The sequence below is a fragment of the Lathamus discolor genome, chromosome 6, assembly GCF_037157495.1.
Source record: "Lathamus discolor isolate bLatDis1 chromosome 6, bLatDis1.hap1, whole genome shotgun sequence".
Classification (NCBI taxonomy): Eukaryota; Metazoa; Chordata; class Aves; order Psittaciformes; family Psittacidae; genus Lathamus; species Lathamus discolor.
Window position 1 is genome coordinate 1,108,831 of NC_088889.1, and position 7,390 is coordinate 1,116,220.

At 59.6% G+C, this 7,390-nt stretch overlaps 1 long non-coding RNA gene across 2 annotated transcripts; it reads left to right on the forward strand.

Annotated features, from left to right (window-relative positions):
- The first annotated feature begins 496 nt into the window (after positions 1 to 496).
- LOC136017392 (uncharacterized) lies at positions 497 to 6,009 on the forward strand. Of its 2 annotated transcripts, XR_010613926.1 has the most exons (4): positions 497 to 787; positions 902 to 1,209; positions 2,002 to 4,122; positions 4,224 to 6,009. It is a non-coding gene; the product is annotated as an uncharacterized LOC136017392 (long non-coding RNA). The 2 variants fall into 2 exon arrangements; XR_010613925.1 differs by having other exon boundaries at positions 2,002 to 6,009.
- Positions 6,010 to 7,390: the final 1,381 nt, after the last annotated feature.

Below are 7,390 nucleotides of genomic sequence, written 5' to 3' on the forward strand. Positions count from 1 at the left end.
CTCAACATAAAAAGGACATGGAACTGTTGGAACAAGTCCAGAGGAGGCCACGAGGATGCTCAGGGGCTGGAGCACCTCCCGTATGAAGACAGGCTGAGGAAGTTGGGGCTGTTCAGCCTGGAGAAGAGAAGGCTGCGTGGGGACCTCAGAGCAGCTTCCAGTACCTGAAGGGGGCCTATAGGGATGCTGGGGAGGGACTCTTCATCAGGGACTGCAGTGACAGGACAAGGGGTAACGGGTTCAAACTGAAACAGGGGAAGTTTAGATTGGATCTAAGGAGGAAATTCTTTCCTGTGAGGGTGCTGAGGCACTGGAATGGGTTGCCCAGGGGGGTTGTGAGTGCTCCATCCCTGGCAGTGTTCAAGGCCAGGTTGGATGAAGCCTTGGGTGGGATGGTTTAGTGTGAGGTGTCCCTGCCCATGGCAGGGGGTTGGAACTGGATGATCTTGAGGTCCTTTCCAACCCAAACCATTCTGTGATTCTATGATTCTACGATACACTGTGTGCGTGGTACCATCAGAACAAGGTGCCAGGGGCTCGGGGCGTTTCAGGCTTCACACACTTGGTGCTTGACCTGCTGAGAGCATTTTCATATCCAGAGCTCAGCCGCTCCTCTCTGCTCGGGAAGCTGAGCACCCGCACTGAGCAGCACGTGTGCGGCCAGGCTGAGCTGAGCGCCACGTGGGCTTGTGGGCTGGGATAAGACCCAGGAATGGTTTCCCAGTAACAACCAGGCAGCTTCCCGGAGCTCTCGCCAGGCTGTTGGAGCCCCTGCAGCTACCCTGAGGTGAGTGCTTCCTGCTCCCCTTGGCACTTCCCAAAGGAACACCTTGCCTCCAATGGGTCGGGGGGAACTGCTCCGTGTGGCTGGCCTTGTGTACCCTCCGTGACTCCTCCACAGGCCCATGATCTGTGCGAAGGGACAGGTTGGTTTGGAACATATCTCCGGGTCTTGTCCTGTCTTCCAAAGCTCGCGCATCCATGCAGACCTTCAGGAGATCACTTCAGGTGATCCAGCACCAGGCTTGGAGGCTGAGGTGCTTTTCCTCTTGCCTGGCTTCAGCTGGAGAGAGATGCGGGCGTGCTTGGGGTAAGGAAGTTCTGCAGGCACTGGGTCATCTGCAGAGCCTGACTCCTCTCTTCCTCTTCAGGATGCTGGGCAGGAGCAGCCCTTGGGCGATGCTGTTCCTTCTGCACTGGCTGTTACTGGTGAGTGGATGCCCGGATTTCCAGCTGCGATGGAATCACGGAGGCAGGGACCCTGATGGTGTGGAGGGGAGGGGATGGGGGCACCCCCAGTCAGGTCACAGATGACACCAGGTTGGGTGTGGGTGTGCTGGAGGGCAGGAGGCTCTGCAGAGGGATCCATGGGATGTGCCAATGGGATGGGGTTCAGCAAGGCAAAGGGCTGGGTCCTGCCCTTGGGCCACAACAACCCCCTGCAACTGAGGGGGTTCAGGTGGAGAAGAGAAGGCTCAGGGGGGACCTGATGGCTCCCTACAAGTGCCTGACAGGAGGATGGAGCCAGGAGGGGCTGGGCTCTGCTCCCAAGGAACAAGGGATGGGACAAGAGGAACCGGCCTCAAGCTGCACCAGGGCAGGTTCAGATGGAGCTGAGGAACAATTCCTGCCCCAGAGGGTGCTCAGGCATTGGAACAGGCTGCCCAGGGCAGGGCTGCAGACACCGGCCCTGCAAGTGCTCACAAACCCTATAGACAAGGCCCTCAGTGCCATGGGTTAGGGGTGGCCTTGGCAGCGCTGGGTACGGTTGGACTGGATGGGCTTGAAGGGCTCTTCCAGCCTGGTTGGTTCCATGGCTCTGTGACCAGCTTGGACCCAAGCCCGTACAGTGAAAGGCAGCGTGGGGATCCCTCCAAAGTCCCCTCCCGGCTCTTCCCCTGCTCCAAGGGTGTCTCCGGTTCCACTCCAGGGCAGTGAATCCCCGCACGCCGCGGGCTGGCGCAGGCGCTGTCCCAGCACATCTCCTGTTCCGCTCCGCAGGGGGATGGCGCTGGAAGCTGCGGGAATTCTGCTGGAAACCTGCGTTTCCCAAGGCACTGAGAGAGCCGGGGCTGCGGAACAGCAGGGGAGCAGCACGGGAGCAGCTCGGCTGGTTGGGGGGTGAGGGGAACGTTCTGTCCTTCCTGGTTACAGGAATGCTTTGCAGAGCCTCAGGACGCAGAATTCCAGCAGGAAGAGCCCAGAGCTGGTTCCAAAGGAAAAGCAAAGGTCTTCGGTTGATGTGTAACAGTGGCCATTGGGTAGGGTGCTCCTAAGGCAAGGTAGGAAGTGAGGGTGGCTCCACAGCAGTTTGGGGGAGAAAAAGGCAGGAAGGAAAAAAGCAGGAAGGAAAAAAGCAGGAAGGAAAAAGGCAGGAAGGAAAAAGGAAGGAAAAAGGCAGGAAGGAAAAAGGCAGGAAGGAAAAAGGCAGGAAGGAAAAAGGCAGGAAGGAAAAAAGCAGGAAGGAAAAAAGCAGGAAGGAAAAAGGCAGGAAGGAAAAAGGCAGGAAGAGCATCAGGAAGTGCTGGGTTTGGTTTGCAAATGGTGCGATACAAAATCAGTGCTGAGCATTCAGGGTGTATTCGGGTGATGCATTGGGACTGAGGCGGTCGGAGCTGACATCTTCTCCGGGGGGATTTACGAGAAAAGCCTTTTGCCATTCCAGGTGGAAGCAGAAATCCCTTAGTCTTTCTCCAGAGGGAAGTCACAAGCCTCCCTTTGGCCTCACGTGTCAGGGGTGGCTGATGGGGATCCCCTCTCTGGCTGCTGGTTTTGCCACACTCGCATACACAGGAGCAGCGCTGCCTCAACAGAGAGGCACTGGTTTTCCCCCCCAGGCACTGATTCGGAGCTGAAGTTCATCCCTTAGGCCAAAACCATGGTGCTGGGCAGCACATCGGGTCCTGGAATGTAAGCGGTGCTTTGCCCAGGTCTGGAGGTTCAGCACCCACACGGCTCAGCCAAGAGCCGGGCTGCAGCCTCGAGCCACCCGTGGGTGCTTGTGCCCCTAACGTCCCTCGGGGCTGTCCCATGCTGTGTAAATCGGGCTCCACTGCCCAGGGGAGAGCAGGAGCGGATGGAGCCGGATTCCAGGGTGCTGAGGCACTGGAATGGGTTGCCCAGGGAGGTTGTGAGTGCTCCATCCCTGGCAGTGTTCAAGGCCAGGTTGGATGAAGCCTTGGGTGGGATGGTTTAGTGTGAGGTGTCCCTGCCCATGGCAGGGGGTTGGAACTGGATGATCTTGAGGTCCTTTCCAACCCTGACTCTTCTTCCAGCGCCTGCTCCCTGCTCCGGACACAAGGGCTCCGGCTGGTGTGGGTCCTCCGAGTGCTGCCGAGGGCGGCCCCAGCACCGTGCTCTTCCCATGGGATGAGGGGCTCTCAGTGCCACCATTCCCTGCAGCAGGACCGGGTTGTCTCATTGCTGGCAAAGCTGAGGAGGGGCTTGTTCAGAGGCCTCACATCACTTCCATGTCCCCCGTTCCGATCACAGGAGCCAGGGAGCAGCAAACCCCATGGATCCCGGGGTGCGGATCCCAGGGCAGCCCTGTCCGGCTCCTGTTCCCTCTCCAGCGGAGCCGGGGGGTGTTTGGTCAATCCCTGATCACGCGCACGCCGCGGCACCGAGCAGGATGTGCTCCTGCACAGCGATCCGTGAGGGTCAGCGCAGCCCCGTCCTCACCCTTTGCAGAGCAATGGACCCTGGCACCTTAACTCATCTGTGGCCTTTAATTCATCCCAGGGCCAGGCTGGATGGGGCTTGGAGCAAGCTGCTCCAGTGGAAGGGGTCCCTGCCTGGGGCAGGGGTTGGAGCTGGAGGAGCTTTAAGGTCCCTTCAACCCAAACCAGGCTGGGGTTCTTGTGTAGTTCTTTTTTCCCTCCCCTTCAGAGGCTTCAAGGGCTGGCTTGGATGGAGGTTTCAACCACCTAAAGGCTCGTGCTGCTCTCCGAAACGGGATGCAGTGATCCTGGCACCACGGGTGCGAAGTCTGCAGCTTCAAGGTGCTGGGATTTGGGTTTCGCATCCCCATGAGCTCAGTCAGAACCAGGAGAGCATCGCTGAGGTTGAAGGGGAACAGCCTGTGCTGATCGCCCTGCAGCGCATCTCCAGAGCTCTGTCTGGGTGAGTTTTAACACCCCCCTCCACCATGGCAGGGCTCCTGGTCCCTGCCTTCAGAAGCCATTCTGTGCCCTGAACCGAGCTCCGTTCCTCGCGGCGTGGAGCTCCCCGCGGTGAGCGGCAGCGTCCGTGCAGCCCGATGGAGCTCGACAGGCGCGGTGAGCGCTGCGGTGCCCTCGCTTCAGCAACCCAGGAGGCCTGAAACCCCCTCCTTGGGACCCGAGGGCCACAAAGGGCTTTGGTGACCTGGCTGTGATCCCTGCTCCACCGGGAGCTGCCGGCGCTCCTCCGGATGAAGGGGCAAAGCAGCTCGAGCGGTTCCTAGGACGCGTTGTTCCGGCCTCCGGGGTGCAAGGGGGCCGCTCTCCATCCCCCCCTTTGCTGTGATTTCACCCCCATCAGCTTTCAAAGGCGTCTTTGGGCTCTGATGTGGGGCCGGATTCGTTGGCTCCGCACGATCCAGCCCCACTCCAGCAACCAGGCAGGGATGGGGCGGAACACCAGGAGCAGACCCGGGCTCGGCTCTGCTGCACCCTTGTCTCTGTGGCTCTCAAAAGCAGCCCCGTTACGAGGAAGAGGAAGGGAAGGTCCCCATGGGGCCGCGCTGAGGCCGCCCGGAGCAGGCAGCAGGCAGCCAGCCCCAGCGCGAGCTGCTCCTATCTGGTTCCTCTCTCCCTATTTATAGAACATGGGAGAAGCGGCCGGGATCGGGATCTGTGTCCCTGCTCCCACCACGGCTCTGCCTGGCTGGAGCCACGGCAGGGGCTGATGTCGGTGGGGTGAGGAAGGAGAGGCCGTGAAGGCTGAGAGCCCTTCTCAGTCGTGTGATGGCTCTGCTATAGCAACCCAAAGCGCGTGCACTGAGGGCAGCGTGACTTCAGCTGTATCCTTGGAGAGCATTCCCTGGTGGCCCCATCCGGCATTAACTCCCAAGAGACCTGCTGGCCACAGAGCTTGAGTCTTGATGGGAGCAACGTTTGCGTGGTCACTAGTGGGTGGTGGTTAAACGGGACGCATGGGTTGGAAAGGGGGATCAGCCCTTTGAGGGGATGCTCAGGAGACGAACTAAACGCTGTGGGACCAAAGCTTTGGAATACCGTGATCCTTTGTGAGAATAGGATGCAGGCTCCAAAGCCAGCTTGAGACTGGGTTGGTTTCCATCAGCGCCCCGCACCTTCAGGTCCTCTAATGGAGAGAAAAGGGAGCAGCTTTCATTTTATCTTCCCTTTCCAAAGGATGAACCAAGCATCGCACTTCCCTCTCAGGAGCAGCGACGTTCGAGTTGTTTTGGGAGCTCTCAAACGAGCCGATGATCCAACAGGGACCCAGTCTGGACCGCGGAGCAGGACTCCGGTGATGCGAGGCTGCACCTGCGCTGATTCGGTTCTTCAGGACAGCGTTTTCCTTCTGCTGGGTTTGCGGCTGCAGGGACGTGATTCATGGGTGCCTTTGGGCTCTTTCCCGGCGCAGGCTCCACGTCTCCAGACACCGGCAAGCAGGGAACGGCCTGACCACAGCTATGTCAACAGAAACCGGTACCTACCCCACCTCTACCAGTACCTACCCCACCTCTTCCCCCGGCACCGCCGCAGGGGCCTGGTTACACTGGAGGGGGCTGATTCAGCGATTGCAGGTGATAAAGTTGTGTCTCCATCACACCCCTTCCACTGGAGCAGGGTGCTCCGAGCCCCTGTGTCCAACCTGCCCTTGGGATGGGGCAGCCACAGCTTCTCTGGGCACCCTGTGCCAGCGCCTCAGCACCCTCCCAGGGAGGTGTCTGCCTAAGAGCTCAGCTCAGTCTCCCCTCGGGCAGGTTCAAGCCATTCCCCTTGTCCGTTCCATGATGAATGTACCCAAAACCGGTATTAAAGAGGAGCAGGCGAGACAGAACTTGACTGCAGCGATCTCATTTCCTTAGGAAATCAGGCTAAAAATAGGACAGGAACATAACGGAGCCTTCTTTCTCCTGTCACTGCCCAGCTGGGAATCAGCTTTTGTCCTGAAAGCTGAGTTTATTGCTCTTATTCCTGCTTCTGGGCTCCAGATGTTGCCAGGCATGGACGTGCCTCCCATCCGTGGTGGGAACACGGTGGTAAGCGGATGATGTGCAGGAGGACCCGCACTGGGGATGGAGGGAGAGCTTCTCTCCCAGTCTCCCATTGGAGATGATGCCCCTGAGGGTGCTGCCTGCGTGCTCAGGCCTCCTGCAGGCACCCACCGCAGGAACGTCTGACACATGATATGGTCTATAAATACCTTTGGTTCCTGTTACCCTGAGCTCCATGCAGGGCGGTGCGGATGCGCTGTGCCCTGCTGTGAGCCAGGGCACCGGAGGTGGTCATTCAGAGCTCCCCGTGCCAGGCAATGAGTGAAGCCCTTGGAAAAGGGGCCAGATCCTGAGGGTAGGCACTGCCTGTGCTGTACCCCTGTGCTGGTACAGGTCTGCGCTGCTGGGTTCGCAGTGCTGGTGCCATCCACGCTGCACAGGCAGGCTCCATCCTGCAGTTTGCTGAGTGCGGTCAGGATGTTCCAGGTCTTTTCTCCTGTTTCCAGCAGGACGTGTCAGTGCCAGCACGCACCCGTTACCTGTGCTCACGCTTGTGTGTGCACACGGACACAGCCCCATGCTCCTGGTGAGAGCACACTGGTATGTAACAGCCTCCCAGTGCTGCTGCTCCAAAGCACGTGTAAAGCGGTGAGGTCTGAGCGCTTGGATATCATAGAACCATGGAGTCAACCAGGCTGGAAAAGAGCTTTAACCTCACCCAGTCCAACCATTCCCAGCGCTGCCAAGGCCACCCCTGCCCCATGGCACTGAGGCCTCGAATCCACGGTGTGTGAGCACTTGCAGGGCCGGTGCCTGCAGCCCTGCCCTGGGCAGCCTGTTCCAATGCCTGAGCACCCTCTGGGGCAGGAATTGTTCCTCAGCTCCATCTAAACCTGCCCTGGGGCAGCTTGAGGCCGGTTCCTCTTGTCCCATCCCTTGTTCCTTGGGAGCAGAGCCCAGCCCCTCCTGGCTCCATCCTCCTGTCAGGCACTTGTAGGGAGCCATCAGGTCCCCCCTGAGCCTTCTCTTCTCCATCTGACCCCCCCAGGTCCCTCAGCCGTTCCCCAGCACCCTTGGGCTCCAGGCCCTGCACCAGCTCCATTGCCCTGCTCTGTCCCCGCTCCAGCCCCCTCAGGGTCTCCCTTGGGGTGAGGGGGTTCAGCCGCCGGTTTGGGCAGAGCCAGGATTCGCTCCTTGCCTTGTGCTGGGTGATGTGCGGAGCGT